The 20,708-nt window shown below is 46.6% G+C and overlaps 1 protein-coding gene and 1 long non-coding RNA gene across 5 annotated transcripts in view; both read right to left on the bottom strand.

The window, feature by feature from the left end:
• Positions 1 to 1,177, bottom strand: part of FAM53B (family with sequence similarity 53 member B) — a 155,331-nt gene extending 154,154 nt beyond the window's left edge. Inside the window, exons 1-2 of one of the 4 annotated variants that reach the window (XM_075935297.1) lie at positions 1,038 to 1,174; positions 590 to 934 (exon numbers count right to left, since the gene is read on the bottom strand). The gene's annotated coding sequence lies outside the window, so the exon portion shown is untranslated. Of the gene's footprint in view, positions 1 to 502 lie in introns of all 4 variants that reach the window. The other 3 variants (XM_075935296.1, XM_075935295.1, XM_075935298.1) reach the window with 3 other exon arrangements.
• Positions 1,178 to 4,759: 3,582 nt separating this feature from the next.
• LOC142830436 (uncharacterized) lies at positions 4,760 to 20,409 on the bottom strand. The gene is made up of 3 exons (XR_012905671.1): positions 19,412 to 20,409; positions 19,158 to 19,311; positions 4,760 to 8,113 (listed from the first exon to the last, which is right to left on the bottom strand). It is a non-coding gene; the product is annotated as an uncharacterized LOC142830436 (long non-coding RNA).
• Positions 20,410 to 20,708: the final 299 nt, after the last annotated feature.

Raw genomic sequence — 20,708 nt, 5'->3', positions numbered from 1 at the left:
TGACTTTACAAGAACCTTTCAAGGACAGACAGATCCTATCGCCATGTGCAAATGCAAAGCATGCCATTTTCAACCAGCACAAGCAGTAAAGCAACAAATCCTTTCTACCACACTTCCAGTTGCCATTCCCAATGGAAAGCAGCAGCCACCGCATGGGCCCGGTCCCAAAGTAATAAGCCAAAATAATACAAAACCTGCGCTGCTCCGTACCCAGATCTTTGGGCTACAAGCAAAGTTCAGTAAACAAAAGCACTGTCTTGTGATAATGCCAAAACTTTTCGGAAAGCTGCCGCCCCCTCCCTATGGCACCCCCCTCCTCTTTGCTCCTCTCTAGCAACTGCTCTGTGATGACAGCCGAGAAAGATGAAGTTATAAACCGGATAAGACGAATACCGCAGGCTCAATCATCCCCCTGGCTCGCTGCCTCTTTTTCTGAATGCAAAGATCAGACTTTTTAGCAGCAGTGGGACCCTGCTCGCTGGCTTGCTTCGTTTGGACTCACCCGGGCACTTCCCTGCCCCATCCCTTCAGTTACAGGCGAGCAAGCCACGCACAAAGAGAAACAAAACGAAACAAAAATAGCCTCCACCTCAAGCCATCAGGCCAGTCTCTCTTTCTCCCTCTCTCCCTCCAAGAAGAGAATAAAAGTGTCTCAGGCAGCTCCACTATTTTACACATTGCAACAATATCTGCCCAGGGTCAGACCACTGGAGGGGGGAGAGATGGGAAAAAGGGGAGAGGAAAGCAGGCAAAGGCCCAGCAGGTAATAAAGAAAGCGACCCATCGGACGGGATCTCTTACTCTGCCTCTTGGTATTAAGCCCCCATCCTCCAGCACGCGGCTGTGGGTCTCCCCGCTACGATCTGCAGCATCTGTCTCCAGAAGGAGCCTGCGCGACTCCCCTGCTGGCTCCGGAGTGCTTCGTGCCGATCTACTAAGAGGGAGGAAATAGGCTTGTCACTTCCTGAACTGTTCTCAACTAGTCCCTTTAAAACGCACCGAAGGGCAGGGCGGCGCGGCTGCCGCGTCGAGGTTACATTTCATTGCACCCGCGGGCTGGTCATCAGCTGGCCCCGGCAGCCTCCCGACTTCAGCGTGGTGCACCCTGGAGCGGTGGCGTGGAGGGGCCGGGAGCCGCTTTTCTCCGTGTCAGAAGGGGGGGTGGCTTGGAAACGTCTTGAGTCTGACTTTGGCTAGAGGGCGTTGTGCGCTGGGCAATGTGCAATGTGCCGCCTGGGCGCCGGGGAGCCGGGCGGCACGGGGGAGCATCCCCCCAACAAGCCTACCCGCGTGTCTGGGCGCCGCCCCGGGCCATCGCCTTGCCTCCTCTGTCTTCGGGGCGGGAAGCTGGGTCGTGGCTTTACCCCAAATCTGCTGCTAGGGTCTGGTGTCCCCGGGCAGCAGCAGCCCCCATGAGTCTAAAGAAGTGGGCTGTGCCCACGAAAGCTCATGATACCAGCTACCTGTTTTGTTAGTCTTTGAGATGCTACTAGACTATTTTTTTTAAGTTTTTCCTGTTCCAGACTAACTCAGCTACCCCTCTGAAGCCTCTAAAGTTTTTGTCACATTCCATCAAGGAAGAGGGGTGTGCGAGTGTTTTTTTGATCCATGGTATCTAAGCATCCCTCCCCTGCCCCATCCGTTCAAAGCTCGGAGGGGGGAGACTGGCTGTTTATGTTAACCTGAAGCAGCACCCATATGTTAGTGATGTTTTGCTGTTTGCTACTGTCAAGCAGAACATTTTAAGTACCCTGGTTGTCTTTAGGTCAGGCATCCAAACTTTATATCCAGTATAAACAATTCCTAATTAAAATTATCTATGGATGAGTGAGTGTATGTTTTCAGGCGCATTTTAGAAATTGGCATTGCTTGCTCATCTGATACATATTGCAATTGCTTTACACAAGGTAATGAAGTCAACTTTACATTTAACAGAATAATGTTTTAAGTAAAAAAGTTTATATTAAGAAGTGCTACCCTGCTCTACTTATTCTCTTTTATCATTTAAAACCCTCTAAAGGAGTTTTAAACCCCCTGTAGTTTGACCACTTGTGTATTCACTAATGCAAAAAGGCCAGACATTTGATTGTGGGACTTTTCTGACTATTCCTTGGGGTCTAATCAGCTATCCAGTGAAGTTTGTACCACATAAATGTAAAATAAAAAATTAAAGGCTTTGTCTGTACAATGAGATCTTGAACTTGTGTATGCTCCTACAATTCTAATTCACCATCACCAAAGCATACTGGAATTTTATTTATTCTAAATGCATCATTCTCAGAGTCTTAAGAGTTAACATTGATTTTATTATGTCAAAAATTAGAACTAGCAAGTAATAGTAGGGAAATACCTGGGTCTACTCACTACTCCCACCAGATATTGCTGCAGGGTAATGAGATTAAGAAGTCTGAGGCAACTTGATACAAACTGTTCCAAAGCTTTGTTCTTTCAGCCTTCAGGATAAATGTAACTTTTATCCCAGGAAATAGCATTACTTATTACATTTTTAAAAATCTGGCAACCAGATCATGCGGAAGTGTAATCCAGTTGGGGGCGTGGCTTCTCCTCCTCCTTGTCTCTGGGCGGACACTCTGCCTCACTGCATGATGACCAGGTGCCAGACTTGCAAAATCAGCAAAGCAACCAGCTCCATGAGCACGGGTCTCTGACTGACAAACACAGTCAGCCTATGCCCTGGGTGCATCAAAGAAAGGCAAGGGCCCCACCCAGAAGATGAAACCTCTGACCACCCCCCTTTTCCTGTCTTGTAGCATCCTTCTCCCCTGCCCCCAGTGGGGAGAGATGGTTGCCTCTTCCTTTCCCCCCAGCTTCCTCTGCTACTTGCTGCAATGGAGAAGTGCTCTACCTCTGCTGAGCTTGTGGTCCGCCCCTGCTACTGCCCCTGACACCTCTGCAGCTGACTTCTCGACCTCTAATTCGAACTCCACCATTGCCATGGTTGCCATCCCTCTGGCTCAGGGGGAGCCCCCTTCTCAGCCAGTAAAAAGGACCAGGGGAACAAGAAGGGCAAGGTCCCCACCCAGAAGGTGAAACCTCCCATGGTTGGGACACCCCCCACTGCCAAAGTCCACCATAGTCCCTTTCTCCCCTGCTGTTCCCTCCGCCAGCTCTTCCCTCTGTTCCACCTATGGTCCCCACAGCACATGCTCAGGTGGCTGCAACCCCTCCACATGCCGCTGCATCCTCTGCCCCAACCACTGCCTCCAGCTCCATCTTCAGAAAACAGGGGCCCTTCTCCTCCCTGATCAGGAGGCATGACATCCATTGCCTCCTGGTATCAGCCTTGCCTCACCTTGAAATCTATGTGCCAGCATTTGTGAAGGTGATGGGGCCTCGAAGACATACGGGAAGGTCATCTTCCTGGCATTGTAGGCCGCCACCCAGGAAGCAATAGAGAGGAGCCTGGCGGTGGGGGACATGTACCAGCCCCTCAAACCTCTGGAGGACAGGTGATGCTGACCTCCATTCCACCCTTCCTTCCATATGGTGCCCTCTTGCCTATCCTCTCCACCCTGGGGAAGCCCACCTCCATCATTAGCCTTCTCCCAGCTACCCCAGCAGTGTGTGACAAGGCAGTGCGCAAGTGGTCCTTCCTGGTGCCCTACAAGGGTACCCACTATCGGGTCCATTACTACTCGAGTGAGGCCTGATGCTACATCTGTCATGTCTGAAGGGACTGCCCCTCCCTGCCCTGGAGAGGCATCAGGGACCCCCAAGACGCAGGAGGGCCCTGGCCCTGCCACAACCAGTGCCCCTGGTGGCCTGGCTCTTACAAATGCCCCTCCTTCTGCCATTGCTCCTGCTCAGGCTCCAGAGATAGCTCCTCTGCTACACCTAGGCAAGTGGGCAAGCCCTGTCTTTGCTGGCTGCTGTTTGGTGGGGCCTGTGGAGGAGAAGGTGGTGGGGTTGTTGCTGGGGGCAAGAGAGCCCCCATTACTCTTCCCTTGCCTCCGGGACCCCTACATCCATTGCCTGTGCCCTCTTGCACTCCCCCTCCTAATCAGCCCTCTGCTTTCACCTTGAGGGGCTGGCCACTTGTCTGGGGCAAGTGCAGTGTCCGCAAGTCCCCTCTGATGAGAAAGGTGAAGAGTCCCTCTGCCACATCTTCTACCGAGCCCAGCAGGTGGTCTAGGCCGAGACCATCATGGCAGCAGGAATGGGCAGGGATGGTCTGTGGATGGCATCTCACTCATGGCCACTGAGCGCCTACAGGCAACAGCCAGGCCAGAGCCCATGGGCAAATCCCCCGCCTTTGGGGCAGAGTGGCTGCCCTCCCTTCCTGATGGGGCAGACTCCAACAGGCCTAATGCTATGTTTGCAGATGCTCTGCTTGTTGCGGTGCCTGGGCCTGGTGTTGGTGAGCACTCCCTTCCCCTCCCTGGCCCCTCGGTCCCAGAACCCAGTCGAGGGGCGCCGTACCTCGATGGTTTAGCTGCTGGGAAATATAATCTTATTTCTGCCTGTGACCCTGCCCCACCCCTGACTCCAGTCCAACCCATCTCCACTGCTGGCCCCAGCTCCACTCCTATTTCCACCACCAGCCCCATTCCCATTTCCATTCCCAATGTGCTGTCCACTCCCCTCCCCTCCACTTCCCATGCTGCTGTTGCCCCCAGGGTTGTTTTGTTCCCTTACTTATAGATATCCCTTTGAGGGCAGTTTTCCTGTCTCCCCTTCCTGATCCTGTAGGGGCTGCTCTCTTCCCTCCACTGCTCCCTCCCTTGCTGGGGATGGGGATGGGGATGGGGACGGGCTGCATTGCACCAATGCTGCACCAGGGGTCCACCCCTTGTTTGTCTCTGTTGGCAGTAAGGTCCTCCCACAGGCTTGACAAGAGAATGGCAGTGAATCTACTGCTCTGTCCCTCGCTGTGGGGCAGTCTGCACCACTTCCTCACAGACACCCGTGGATCTCAGGGGAAGGTGCAGCCTGCTCTTCAGTGCCTGGGGGCGCTTCCAGCTTGTCCCTTGGACTGCAAGGGCTCTTTCGCAGGAGGAGAGGGAGGACACCAAGGCAAGACATCGCCACCTAGTGGCAGGCCCACAAATTCTGTCTCCCTGTTGGCTTTCAGGGTTGGGAGCAGATTGTTGCAGGCTCTGTGGGGAGCTATTGACACCCCTGCCCGTGAGGATCCTCTCTAGCCCTCATCATGAAACTCACCATCTTTGCCCCCTTAAACACCTGGGGTGGATCTCCCCAGGAGCTGGGTGCTTTCCTGTCTTCAGGAGAGGAGTTTCTCTGTAATCTTCCTGCAGAAGACCCACATAGCTGCAGCCATCAAGGCTAGCTGGAGTGGGAGACATTAGCCACTGCCCACCTGCCAATTCAGCTGGGGTGGCCACCCTGTTCTCCCCTGATCTATGATCTGAGGTTCTGGGAGTCCCCAAGGCTACCTGCTGCATGTCCAGGCCTGCAGGGAGGGGCTGACATCTTTGCCTCAAATGCAGGCCTGGACCATGTGCAATTCTATTGGCAGGCATCCACCTTCCTCAACACCTTGGGTCATGAGTGTCTGGTCCTGGGCTTGGACTTCAACACCACCCTTGAGGACCAGGATTACTCTGGACTTGAGAACTGCCAAAGCACCATGAGTGTTTGCAGGGAGATCCTGCATCATCACTCCGTGGTGGACATTTGGCAAAACCACCACCTGGATGACAATACCACCTTCATCTGTGTCACATCACTCCCAATTGGACTGCATCTACCTATCCCATTTCTATCTAGCATGAGCCCACTCCTCCAGATGGCCTTGTGTCAGACCACCAGTTGGTGGCCATGATGCCTCCCTACATTTGGAGAGGTGGAGCCAGCCTATTGGCACTTTAATAACAGTTTGCTGGAGAATGTGGGCTTTATGGCATTCTTCCAGGAGTTCTGGATGGCTTGGCAGGGGCAGTGGCCCACCTTTCCCTTGGCACAGTGGTGGTAGGCTGTGGGGAAAGTGCATGCCCAGTTGGACTGCCACAACTACACCTGGGCCTCCACCTGGCTGAGAGATGCAGTGATAAAGCAGCTGAACAGGAGCTCTTAGAGCTAGAGAGGCATCTGGCCACCAGTCCTGGGGATCTACCCCACTGCAGAGCATAGCAGCAGAAGCAGGAGGAGCTCTGGGCCGTGGAAGAACACCAGGCCCAGTATTGGAGCTCTCCTGGACTATGACAGGAGGAACTGGGTGCATCCCTGAGCACTTGGTCAATTCATGCGACTTTCAACCTTTCATGTGTATACTCCAGGAGATCACGGTGGCTTCCCCCTTCCCCCCTTTCCTTTTCATGGAGAGATCCCTGCAAGAGGCTCTCTGGAACTTTTTATCGGGCCCCTGTTCTACAAGCTGCCCGGTTCCTCCTCTCCTCCTTCTTGGGCCTCCTCCCTTTTGTAATCTGAGCCAGCTGCATAACCTGCAGCAGGTTTGCTTCCAGACTGCTTCAGGACAAGCTGTACACCCTCCATTTCCTCACTCTCAGGTTCCACCCCGACACCAAATGGTGGGACGATCCACCACATGTGGAAGGTGAGGAGCCCCAGTAAGCCAGCCTCTACTCCACTCTGCTCCCACAGCCCACCAGAGATACCAGGTGACAGCTCCCTCACAGAGTTGTGAGCACAGGCATGTACCTGTTGTGGTTAAGCCCCATTCCCAACCCTTCTGCGACGTGAGAGCCCAGTGCACACCTATCTCAACTGGACCCAGTTGTAGTCCCTTTTCCAGCTCCTCTAGAACCTCTTATTGAAGCTCTGGCTGTACTTCTCCCTGCACCTGTTTATTCTGCACACCCTATCCATGGTCCCACAAAATCATGAGATCTCCTTGTCAACCTCCTCCAGCAGTCTGCGATGTCCTGCTGCCTGGTCCCCCCTCTCCTCTTGCTAAAGAGCCCTTGTCGCCAGAAGGCAAGTTGAAACACTAAGAGGATGCTGGATGAGGGGGTGCTCTGCAACAGTGGGGCCTATTTCCACTTGTCCCTAATCTCACATATTCAGGCAGAATTCCTCTCGTCAGTGTCCACTGCCTCCTTGGATAGCTTTGAGAAGCAGTGGGCAATGTCCGGGGTGTTCTCCGCTCAGTGTCTCCTATGGAGCCCTCATTTTGAACCTATGACCGGCACTCCTAACCCTGCTTTCCGTTAGTTATCCCCTGTATTTATATGGTTGCTTAGTTCAGTGGTCCCTCTTGCAAGGTCCCTCTTTAGAAGTGGGCAGGCTTGCACCCATGACCAGGAATGCTGCAGTATTTACTAATATGGGCATTTTTTCAATGCTCATTATCCCCTGCAATTAAATGATGCAGCTCAACCTGTGATTATTTTGAAGACCTCTGTTAACTTCCTAAATTTCTAATAGGAGGACTATAGTGACTCCTGCTGGCATACTCTGATCCCCTTGCAAACATTCGGCTCATCAATCTGGTCCTAAACACTGCACCATGGGATACTATTTGTCTCCTTTGCACTGGAAAGTTATTCAGGCCTTTGCTATTCCCTCTCCCTCCTTCTTTTACTATACAAAATATGTGAGTGAATTCTGTGCCCCCGACAGTGAGGCACCTGAGGGAGAGTACTGGCATGACTACAGCAATGTGGATTAGACTGTCCCTCCTGTGAGCCCGCCATGCCCCTCTGCCACCATACGTCAGCCCTAACCCCTGCTATAGTAGCTCTGAACCTTCTTCAAAGTCTTGAATTATATCTTGGATTTATGACATTCACAAATGACGACTAAGATAAGAGCCCACAGCTCCTTTTAAAGGTTCAGAGAAATGGTCTATGTGCAAGGAGAACAGGGTCCTGGAAGTGGAGAAGCCGTGCAAAGGACACACATTCCCTGTACAGTCCATTTGCACAGTTGTGTGCAGGAACGGTGGACTTGCGGCAGAGGCAAATGATCTGCTGCTATAGGTGACTTCCAATCACATGCCCACTAACAGGCTGAATTAAAGGGACTGGAGTAATTTCTGTGAGGCTACACAAAAGAATTTTCACACAGGAAGGGTGGCAGAATATTACCAATAGTAAATAAACTCCTTGGTTTTTAACCTCTGGACCATCTCAGAAATCTGTCATGTGACATTAATACACTGGAATGAGGATTCCTAGAAGAGAAAAAAAATCTGGATGAACATTTATAATCCCCACAGACTGGGGGTTAAGAACACTGATTTTCCTATTATTTTCCCTCCCATTCAGCGTTTCCTTCCAGGAAGTGGTCCTTGCTCAGATCTAAAGGTAGATACTCATCAGATAAAGGCAGAAACAGAGATTTAGAAAAGCTCAAGGATACGTCTGCTCAGGTGGTTGCTAAAATCCATTCCCAATATGCATATGTTTTAACAATAATATTTTCCATTGATACAAAGTAGATTGCCCCTAGTTCATAGATGGGGTTCTTCCTGGGACAGAATGCAATTAAAGAATTAAGATGCATGTTATGCATGAGTAACTAGGCTACATAACAACTAAAAGAAGATGTAGGAACTATTAAAACACATTTCTAGGATATACCACGGGTAGGTAAATTCTGTCCCATAGGCCAGATCCAGTCCTGAGGGTTATTCCTTGGTGGGCCTCCACCTCCATGTTTACCTGTTACGACGCAGGTATCAGAGGATCACTGCTCTCGTTGGCCACGAATCGCCATTCGCGGCCAATGCGAGAGGCAGGAAGCAGCATCCTGGTCTGCGACACTTTCCACCACTCGCATTGGCGGTGAACAGCGATTCACGGACAACCAGAGCTGCGATGCTCCAATACCTGCAGAGGCACAGGTAAACAGAGTGGCAGCAACCTGCCAGGGACTAACCCTGCGGGCTGCCATTTTTTATTGCCTATTCCTGGGATATAGTCATAAACTATGGACATAGAATCATAGACTCAAAGAATACTAGAACTTGGAAGGGACTTCAAGAGGTCATCAATCCCCTGCACCAATCCCCTGCACTCACGGCTGGATCAAGCACCACCTAGATCATCCCTAACAGATGTTTAACTATCCTGCTCTTAAATATCTCCAATGATGGAGATTCCACAACCTCACTAGGCAATTTATTCCAGTGCTTAACTACTCAGGTAGTTAGGAAATTGTTTCTAATGTTCAACCTTAACCTCCCTTGCTGCAGTTTAAGCCCATTGCTTCTTATCTTATCATCAGACATTAAGAAGAATTTTTTCCCTCCTCCTTGTAACAACTTTTTAGATACTGGTAGATACAAATACCACAGGTGTCAGCAATGAGTGAACTCTATTCTAAAGCATAATGCTATGCTCCTTGAGCTATAGGAGAAGGTGACTAATATCATTACTTGGTCCAATGGCAAGAAGAAGACATGATCACATATGCTAAGGGTATGTTTACACTAGGAGAAAAGGTGTGATTGTTTACATGTCCTTAGCGTGAGCTTAAGTTTTCTGCTGAATTGAGGTTCAAGCTAGTGCACTAAACAAACACCAAGAAAGAACATTAATTTAGCATAACATAAGGGAGCAAGCAATTACAAGGAATGGGGTGAAATTAAGAAAGTGACAGTTAGACCGGATATCAGGGAAATTTCCCGGACAAGAAAATTTCTACAGGAAGTGGTGACAGCTCCATTGCTTGGAACGTTTAAAATTAGAAAGCACCAAACATTATTAATGTGCTTTACTAACAGGAAGAAGGGCTAAACAACCTGGCAGATCTTTTGCCCTCCAGTTCCTCAGCTAAACTAGAGGCTTTTCAGGTCACCTGCAGCCTAGAAACAATAAAACATTCTTAGCCCCCTTTTCCAAAACGTAAGGGTCAATTTTTTAAGCCATGTCTTTATAGTTTCCCAATGTAATAGATAAGTAATATAAGTGTAAAGGTAACTTATCCACTGCCTCTTAACAGCAATTTCACTTTTCCCTAACCTGACTAAAAGTTGCATTCTGTTTATTTTGGTACCTCAATGCAAAAAATAGCCCTTGTTTACCCCTATGCTTCAAGACAGGTATGTTGTCTGTGTAGTGCTATCTGTCTAGGTCAGTGGTCAACAACCAGTAGATTGGGATCTACTGGTAGATCTTGGAGCCTCTGACAGGTGATTCTGACTGGTTTGGCCAAGAGGCTATCAAGTGCCAGCACTTCCGCTGCCCCTCCCTGCATTGCTGTGCATCTCCTGCCTTTTGCCTTGGAGCTACCCTCAGCCTGGGGAGCCTCCTGCTTCCGGCGCAGGGGAGGGAAAGGAGGGACGCTGATATCAAGGTGCCCCCTCCCACTCTGTATCCTTTATCCACAGAGCAGAGAGGGGGCACTACAGGACTTGGGATGGAGTTTTCTGGCTACTTGAGGGAGTGGTGCAAGGCTAGGGCAGTGGTGAGCTTGCCTTAGTCCCACTGCACCACCAACTAGAAGCCACCTGAGGTACAGTGCCGAGCTAGAGCCCACATCCCGAACTCCTACCCTAGTCATGAACTCTCTCCTGCACTCCAAGCCCCTGCCCCAGCCCCGAGCACCCCTGCATCCAAACACCCTCCTAGAGTCTGCACCTAGAAACCCTCCTACATCCCAACTGCCTGCCCCAAGAGCAGCTCAGAGCCCCTCTCACACTTCAGATCCCTTAATCCAAGACCAGAGCCTGCACCCCAACCCTCTGCCCCAGCCTGATGAAAGTGAGTGAGGATGGGGAAGAGAGGGAGGACGGAGTGAGCAGGGGCAGGGCCTCAGAGAAGGGCCGGGAGGGAGGTGGGGCAAGAGTATTTATATTTGAGGTAGCTCTTGGATTGCACTTAAATTCAAAAAGTGATCTCGTGCTTAAAAAGGTTGGAAACCCCTGGTCTAGGTGAACATGAGCCTTTTGCTTAGGTAGAAAAAGATGCTTTCATAGACACAGTATTTAACAAACTATTTAAATATCATGATTTAAATTTAGGAATTAGCCGTTTTAGATCTGTTTGAGAAAAAGAAAAACAGGGTCCCTGCTCTGATGGACTATATAAAAAGTTCTTTGTTAAAGGGAAGGAAGAACCCTTTGAGGGTAGCTGCCACAGGCTTTAGATTTGTTTGGCCAAATTCTGTGCTGGCTTAGGCTATGGACACTGGAGTAGCATTAAGTCAGCACAAAATTTGACTCCCCATGTTTACTTTCCATAACTAGTTGGAAACTCTTACAGGAAAAATAGGTGGAAGGGATAGGGTCCCTTCTCAATAGTTATGGACTTTTGTGAACTCTTTCTAGTTATATTGTGGTCATAGTTTTTATAGCCCTTAGCTACACTACAGTGATAAATACCATAAATAGATACAATTTCCTTTACTTGATGTTGCCCAATATTTTGCTGTAAATTACAGTCCTGTGGCTTTGTAAAATTTGCAGTAGTTATTCCGCCCATGCAGAGCCAAAGCAATGTGTTATCTTGTTACACTGATAATTAGCGCTGTATTTGCCCATCCATGGTCATTTAAGAAGACTATATTTGTATGATATCTACAACTTATCTATGACTTTGGGCATGGGCACTTCCTAATGTTTATATTTTTATCCTCCCAACACCACTGTGAGATGAGGAAGTATTATTAGCTGCATGTTCAGGATGAGAAATTGAAGACCCATGCAATTAGGTGACTTGTCCAAGGTAAGACACAGAAGCTCTGTGATGGAGGCAGGATCTACACCTTAGGCTGCGTCTATACTGCAGCCTTCTTCCTCAAAAGCTTATGCAAATAAAGCGCAGAGTAGAATATCGCAGTGCTTCATTTGCATAATTAATTAGCAGCCGTTTTTACGCAAAAAGGAGCCGTGTAGATGGCTCCTTTTTGCGCAAAAAAACCCTTTTGCTTAAGAGCCATTCTTCCTAATTTTTTCAGGAAGAAAGGCTCTAGCATAAGGGGGGGGTTGCGCAAAAAGGAGCCGTCTACACATCTCCTTTTTGTGCAAAAGCCTCTTGTGCAAAAACAGCTGCTAATTAACTATGAAATGAAGCACGGTGATATTCTACTCTGTGCTTCATTTGCATAAGCTTTTGCGGAAGAAGGCTGCAGCACAGACGTAGCCTTAGCGTCCAGGAGTCATAGTCCAGTGCTTTATCACAAGATCATTACAGGAATAAATAATTTAGGGTCAAATCCTGGCTCTATTAAAGTCAATGGGAGTCTTCGGCCAACTACTGCGGTGGAGGAACAAAGCAATACCCTAAATGTCTCTATCATCTCTTTTCTGTAAGGTTTATTGATAAACAGTCCTATACCCAGTTCATCCTATTTTTCTGGCTCACCTTGATTCAGTCTCTTTCAAATTATGTCAGTTTTGAGGACTGTATTTCCTTTGGTGATTCTGTCTCGTTTCTGTTTGGTTTCATGAGGAGCAATCCCGTTCCAGGCATGTCCTGTTTTCCTGGCACAACCAAATCCTTACATTGCTTTAAGTTATGATAAGAGGAAGCTGTATACCAAATTAGATGGTCACAAGAATCAGGGTTCGAGGCTGAGGAGGGGCTCTGGACAGGGAACTGTGTGTGTATGTGTGTACAGTGGTGGATAGGGGGCTGAAGCCTCCCCCCTTCCCCAAGATTCATTCCTTCATGCTTATCATTCCCCTTCCTATCCTTGTTAGGGAGCAAAAGCAGCCAGAGTGAAGAATGAGGAATGAAGCAGACTATGCACTTTCCCCTTGCTCCCAGACAATGAGGAACAGCCACCAATGTCTCCACATGAATCTGGTGTTGAGGGAGCTTCAACAGCCATAGTACCCGCTAAAGTACACACCTATGCATCTGCGCACAAAAAATTCTTCCTCCACCCACCTCCTCTGGAGAGCTGGGGCCAGGAATGGGACCTGCTGCATGGTGGCCAGGAATGTGTGTGTTAATAACCCGGGTGCCACACATCCAAACCAGCGCACAAGTCGAAACTCACTCTGCTCATGGTTGGAAAATCTTAGAGGGAACACCGCCCCCAGCCCTCCCTAAAGGGCACCTCTCTAAAGGAATACCCCCAGACAGCTCCTTTCACCTGCCTAGCGATTCTCTTTTCTATGGTTTTCTGAGAAGCAATCCCATTCCAGACACATCCCATTTTCCTGGCACAACCAAACCATCATGTTGCTTTAAGTTACAATAAAAGGAAGCTATATACCAAATTTGGTGGTCCTAGCTCTTGCTATTGAGGAGGAGCTCTTGAACAGACAGACAGACAGACAGACTCTCAAATATATAGTAGATAAGGTCTCTGGTTACTAGGTTCAGCATGTTTCTCCTTTTTAGATTCCAGCATTTCCAAGAAATACACTTTGCACAGTAGCCTCTGTAGAAATTAATGCCTTCTTTCAACTCACCTTTTCTTGATCAAAATTTGAGGATGGCTAGTGGCTTATCAAGCTGTGGCAGTAGCAAAACAGTAGAATAGAATAGTAAAAGGTAATAATTTGGAGAGTCCTATCAACATTTTACGTTGCTTAATACATTCAAATTCTTCTAGTCTCATGTCTGCTTGACATCTGACACTGTTAGCGAACACTTCAGCTCTTGAGGAATTGTGAAATTAATTTCTGCTCTCTCAGTAGTGTTTATGAGCCCAAACTTTCCAGCAGTGCACCGTACACTCCCTAGTCAGCATTTATGTGTTACCTTGGGGCTACATCATTTTTCTGCAGGACAAATGGATGACCTTGAATTTAATTTCTAGTAATCTATAAAATTGTTCATTAGAAGGGCACAAATTCCAGGCTAGTCCATGCTATTACTTAGTTAATCAAGCCAGAGCTTGACATTTCCTTTACTTACATCTTAGAACACATGCCGATGTTCTCCTTACCTTGAGGCCACTTCATTTCACTCCCCCCACTCAATGCCCTACAGATCCATTAATGCTTCCCCACTTAACTAAACTACTATCCCCAGGGCCTGGATCATGGTCAACATACTTCTAGCCAAGCACAACAACACAGCTATCTTTTCAGAGCCAATCAGTGCACTCTGGGTTTAGCCAGAGGGGGTAGAATTGGACAGTATAATCCTACTGTCTCCTTATCCAAGCCAAGAGAGCAAGAAATGGGAATGCAAAGCATTGGCTTGAAGACTGATTTATTTTCTCTTGTCCTTCAGTATATTTTATGGAAGATCATTTGATATGTTAAAGTACTTAAACACCTTATTAAAAAAACTGTTATTGAAGTAGGAAAGAGTGTTCTTTGCTTTGTTGCATTCCAAGATTAAGAAAGCAATTGCAGTGCAAAAGCATTGGATATTAATGCTGCATGTTTCTAATTACCATATTTACAGTTTCTCTATAACCCTAGATAACATGAATGTGACAATCTTGAACTAAGTACCCTGGAATACTGTAAAACAGACAGACAGACAGCTAGATTTTCCTTGCAATGACTATAGTACTGTCCATATGCATACTTCAGTAGAAGCCCAGTATCACTGATGAAGACAAGCAAGCTTGTGCCTAAATGTATGGGGAAAACTATTCAAGAACTCACCTTTATGTAAAATTAGTTCCCAGGAATCTGCTAATGTCTGCTTTAGCCCTCATGACTGGCTACCTAAGCTGCAGCTTGATCTTGCACAATTGGCTTAAAAACAAAATGTTCATAGCAACTTGCTACAATTTACCCATCCAGTCATCCAGTCCCTTTGGACCTGCAGATGTCCCTTTCCCATTCAAGTAAGTGTCCTGGCTTGTACCAAAAATCTATGATGCACTGTAACATTTTTGAGGCATAATATACACAAGACATTTTTCTTTTTCAATAAGACATGCATTCCTTCTTATTTACTGTCTAAACTCAAGGTCAAAGCAAAGTCTGATCCCATTGTAAGTAGTATTAAATAATAAGGCCCTCATAATTGCCCTAATAACTCAAATATGTAACTTTTACGTAGCCACATACATATTTATTCACTAACACAAAAAGCAAGGCTGGAAAGAAAAAGTACATAATTTCAGCAACTGTTTTGCCTCTGGATATTCAGTGGGCCTAGTGGATTTATTGGTAGTCACAACTCCCTTCTGAACCTGTCAATGTTGTTGCATTTTAATTGGTCAGAGATGCATCTTGTTAGGAATCCCAAGGCACACTCTCTCCTGCTGGAGCTCAGAGATCTTGAGCACAGAACTTAAACTTACACAAGAGATGTGTTCTGGGAACCACTCCCAAGTCACCTGGGCAGCACAGAGCACAGGCAATAGGATAGCACTGCCTCTATATAGCAACTGGTAGCCAACAACCATCCTAACTTTCATCAAGGCAGCATTCAAAGGTCAACCATTTAAATATAATTATTACAGCTGAACAGTGGGCATTATATTTATTGTATTATAAAGCTAAGCTGAATAATGTGATTAGTTATTTGTATTACAGCAGTACCTTGCGACCCAACCATGGTAAGAGCCACCCTGTTTAAATATAGGAAGAGAACATTCTGGCTATGAAGAACTTACAACATAAGGCTACAGTTTCCCTGCCAAACAGGTGGTTTTTACAGTGAGATAGCTAATGTGAAATCATTATCTCACCAAGACACCTGTCATTTTTACCACATGATAGCTAGACAAGGTCAGCAAGTATCCACAAGGGATGTAAAATCCTGTTTAAGTGGGTAACTGGTTAAAGGTGGGGCAGGTTGGGGAAGAGGGGCATCTGGAGCAGTCTCTGCCTGAAATGTGCCTGGGCCTGTCATGGACGACCGGAGCAGCCCCTGTCCATGGTGGGGCCTCGCTGGGTTGGAGCAGCCCTGTAGCAAGCAGGGAGCTGCTCCAATCCCCATTGGTTAACCAGATCCAGAAAGCATCAGCTATTAAGGGTGATGCTTACCAATTATCAGGTTAATCTTTCACATCCCTAGTATACACCCTAACAGGGAGGTTGACCCCATCCACCCATCTTGTAATGAAACTGCATGTGATGCGTCTCTACTGGGATTTTATTGTGAAGAGCTAATGCACAGTAGTTACCCGGTGATAAAACCGCACCTTTTTTAACAGCGAAAACAAAGTCCTGCAAACAGGATAAAGGGTGAGGAACACAGGTACAGAGAAATCAAATGACTGAGCTAATGCCACATGGCAGGTGAGAAGTGAAGTTGCAAACAGAACCCTTCTCTCTCGAGTTTCAACCCAGTGCTCTGTTCACTGGATTATGTTGCCTATCACTTTCTAATGACAATACATCTGTCTCTGCAATCATTATAAGCTGAGTACTTTGACTTCACAAAAGACTGTGTCAGTATGGAGCTGGAATCTCCAAGCCACAGCTTTCAAAAATATTCGATACAACTTCTTTGATTTCTAATACGGTGGTTTTCAAACTTTTTTCCTCGTGACCCAGTTGACAAAAATTGTTGATGCCCATGACCCAACATAATTTTATCTTTTGATTAGAGTGAGGGCGACTATGGGATGGGGTTGGTGTGTGAGGGGAGGAGAGGGTTCAGTCTGGGTGTGCAAGCTCTGAGGTGGGGTAGGATGAGAGTCTTGGAGTAGAATAGGGGGTTCCAGGCTGGAGGCCAGGGCAGGGTCCAGGGTGTGAGAGGAAGCTCTGGGCTGGGACTGAGGTGGGTTTCAGGTTGGGTGCAGGCCCCATCTGGGGGAGCAGGCTCTGGGGTGGGATGGAGATGAGGTGTTGGGAGTGTAGGAGAAGGCTCTGGGTTTGGAGAGATGCAGGGCTGGGCTAGAGGGTTGGGCATGGGCTTTGCTCTGCTAGCCCCCAGATAGCAGTGCAGCAGGGTTGCTAAGGGAAGCTTCCTGCCGATCCTGGCACCATAGACTGCACTGTGCCCTGGAAGTGGCCGGCAGCAGGTCTGGTTCATAGGCAGAGGTGTACAAGTGGCTCTGCATGCTGCTTTCGCCCACAGGCACTGGTCCCCAGAGCTGACACCCAGGGTGGAGGCAATACAGGGAGTCCCACCCAGCCCCACCTACGAGCTTGACCAACTGCTGGCCACTTCTGGGGCACAGCAGGGGTCTGCAGTGCCAGGACAAGGAGGAAGCCTAACGTAGCACCCCTGCTGGTCACCTGGTTACCCTACAGCCAGGTGACCCAGTAGTGGGCCATGACCCTTAGTTTAGAAATCACTGCTCTAGTATAACTTCACTGCTGTACAATGGCTTTCTTTGGCTGTTTTTAATTATTGGCATTTGTTATACAATTTCTAAATCCTACGAGCTATGGCAATGTGTAACTGAGGTTTGAGTACCAACCTTTATAGTGCACTTGTTTTTCCACTTTTGCCCCTCTCATAAGCTACACATCCTTTTATCCTGCCTCACTGAATTCTATACTTCTACTATGGGCCACAGACCCATCCTGACCCAGAAAACCCACACCCCATGTGGGTTAAACATTTTTTCACAACATGCAGGCCAGAGACTCTAACATCACACATTTTGCCTTTAGCCAGGGAAGACAAATGGATGTATATTCTGCCACTACTATGTCAGTTATAGAAATTTCTTGCCATATGCAGGACAAATCTTACAGAATTAAGGTTAAATCTTATTGGATTAAAGCATTTTAGGAGTGCAGTGCACTGAAGATGTCTATGTATTATTATTGTGGGGTTGTAGGAAAAGATGTGTGGGAAGTGAATTTCTGGGAAGTGAACTTCACAAGACTATCTGAAACAATATACCAGACAAGATTAGACTTTACAAGTGGGTTTCCTAGAAAATCCGTAGGGGGGTGTATAATATACAAATGTACCTCTCTGGGTACACAAGAACTCAGCCTTTTGAAGCTTTGCTCTGAGAAGGAAACCTTTGTCTGCTGATTACCTGTTACATGAGGACAAGATCAGAGACCTAAACCATATAAAGGAGAGAATGACAGATTCATGAGTGTGCTTGTTCTGAGCCAAGGTATTTATGAACTTGTAACCACAGAAAAACCGTGTGGTGAGATTTGAAGGACTGAGTCCTATCAGAGCCCTTGTTGGAGTTGGAGTGATTACTGGTAAGGCAATTAGCATATGTGAAAGTTCTCTTATTGTTTTACTATGTTTTTTCCTTTGGTGTTTTCACTTAAGAATAAATGTGCTTGCTGAGAAGCAGCTGTGTGGCATCTTAAAACTGTGAGCACATCTCAGAGCCTTATAGACTCTGAGTAGGTGGCCAAGTAGGTGTGCTTAGGCAGTCTGACTTGCTGAGGAATTCAGAGTGCAGGCAGGGAGCTCTATAGCCTGGAAAAATGCCACAGGGGGAAAAAACATGTTTCTGTGCAGGAGAGGTGATGGCTGGGGAGCCAGAAACTTAAGAGTAAATGTTCTCAATGGAGGAGATGGGAGAAATACTGCTGCGGTTGCCCTAAGCTGTGGTACGCTCAACTACTACATTAAGGGAAGGATATTTTCCATTGATTTCTACCATTGCATGACCCCTGTAACATTTCCACTGCTGGGAAAATATATTCACATCTACAGAAACTAGAGGCTGCTGGTGTAACATAGAAACTTAGGGGCTCAGGTGTCTTGCACCCAGGAGAATGCTCTGAGGGAGAGCCACTTCCCTCTCCCCAGCACAAGGCATGGCAGTCCTAATCCTGGAGCAGTCTCTGTCACTGTATACAATAGCATCTGCAGGGGAAAGACTCCTCTTTGCTCAAAGGGAACCCATTTCCATGACCAGGGCTGTATACGGGAAGGACAACTGACAGTTTTGCCCCATAGCATGGTTATAGCTGACAGCACAGGTCCAAGGGCAGAGCATGGCAGTGAGGATTCCTTCAATACTTATTTCCTCTGTCGTGCCAGGATCTTGTTGTATATGCTCTGGTGAGTGACTACTAAAGCAGGTAAGAAGACAGCTAAGCGGTGATGTGATTTTTTTTTCTAAAAGTTGTAAGTAAGCTGCAATCTTTAGGAACTATCAGCACGAAATTCACAAACTGTATATCAGCTGACATTAGCAAAAGCACTGGACATAGGACTCCTTAAAAACTAAAGTGAGTTAATAGCAGGTGGAAAGAAACATACAGAATTACCCAAACTTCTCAGACACATTATAGATGCACATAGAAGACAGGTCATCCCTAGATCTTGGGAAAAAAATAGTCCGATATGCTAATTAGGATCCACTTATAAAAACTTTGATGGGTTTACAGCACAGTGATTTGATTGGACACTTTCTCTTTAACTAAAAAAATACTCAGTTGTCTCAGTGTCAAACTTCTAAAAAATACTCACCTTTTGGCAGGGACTGTGCATGAGAAACATTTTGAAGAAAGCAGCCTTTCAAATCGCTAAATGTGGTACGACTTGTGATAAACCACAAGAGCTGGCAACTCTGGACAGCAATTCTTATACAGTGAATCCTTAATATCCATGTTCAGATGTAAATCTAGTACAATGCAAACGGTTTCAGTTTTAATCTAGGGCCTTCAGTAATAACCTGAAGAACATTGTCCAAAGGAACAGAAAGGGTGTAATTACATGCTTACTCATTTCTGGCCCTGTATGGAGCAGGAGTGGCCAATGTACTATAATTCTATTAGTTTTATGATGTAATCCAATATCTTCTAAAAACTCAGACCCTTCGAAATGATTTCACTTTAGGCTGGCCAGATACTGAAATCCAAAAACAAAATATTAATTCTTTAACCTCTAAGCCTCTTCACAAACATAAAAGCAAAGCAGAAGCATATAACAGCCTTTGAAAGTGATAGTTCCTGCTCACTAAGTGACAATTAATGTCATGTAAACTCATCCCCTTACACATAAAAACAGTATGGTTTCAAATAGGTAGAAATCAGAAATTAAGGGAGCATCAGTCTTTATTTTGAATGTCCTGACTTTTGTTAGCTTCTCTCATGATCTTTCTTGTATTATACTTCCTTTAAAAAAAAAAAAGTGTAATATTGAAGATAGGGAAATACTTATTTTTTCAACTAAATGTTTTGTTGTAAAGAAGTGGCTGATTTTTATTTACCAAGAATCAGATGATTTGTGGAACATATTTACTCACAGACTCCCAAAAAAGTCTCATGTAGAAATGCCACTAACGTTGCCTTCTTAAATACAAGCATATTTCACTTATTTATATAAAAAAAAATACTCCCACTGTCCCAAATAAGTAGAACAAGAAAAGCATGAACTAAATGGAGAGAATTAACTGGACTGTGATAGAAGAATGCCTACATCTTCAAGATGCTAATTAGGCCTGCACTTCTGTGCATTTCTTAATGCTGGGCATTGAGGAACAGCAAGGAGCAGATCTTAAATACATCAGAAAATAAAGTGTTAAGATGAATGCTTGGAGCTACAAGGGTGGTCCATGTTCAGAACAAACAAATTAGGGGAAGTGTGAAGGTGTTACCAATTAGAGTCCTGGAGGAATTCAGCAATTGTTGCATTTGGCGCCTTAGTAAAACTGCTAAATTCCCCCAGGACTGCAATTATAAAAAAGATGAAGGAATCCAGACTTCGATGGCTTGGGCATGTGAAAAGAAGGCTGGAAGAATAACAGGATGATAAACTTAGAAGTAGAGTTTAACCCCAAAACTAGATGGATGTCAAAAAATAATTTGATTAGCTTCTAGGAACTGCTTCAAGGCAGATTGCAATAGAAAAGAACTCAAACTGCTAACCCACATAAGTGGGGCTAAGGCTCAGTGAAGAACTAGGCTCTTCCACACTCTGGCAACTTGACAGTTTACTTTCCCAGTGCAATTCAAAATGCAATGGTCCGGTTTTCTCAATGTAAAATACATACAGAACTGCAGGTAAAACAAGCCCCAC

Source organism: Pelodiscus sinensis, chromosome 8 (genome assembly GCF_049634645.1).
Source record: "Pelodiscus sinensis isolate JC-2024 chromosome 8, ASM4963464v1, whole genome shotgun sequence".
Taxonomy (NCBI): Eukaryota; Metazoa; Chordata; order Testudines; family Trionychidae; genus Pelodiscus; species Pelodiscus sinensis.
Note: the sequence above shows the minus strand (reverse complement) of the source record. Positions and strands in the feature narration are given on the sequence as shown.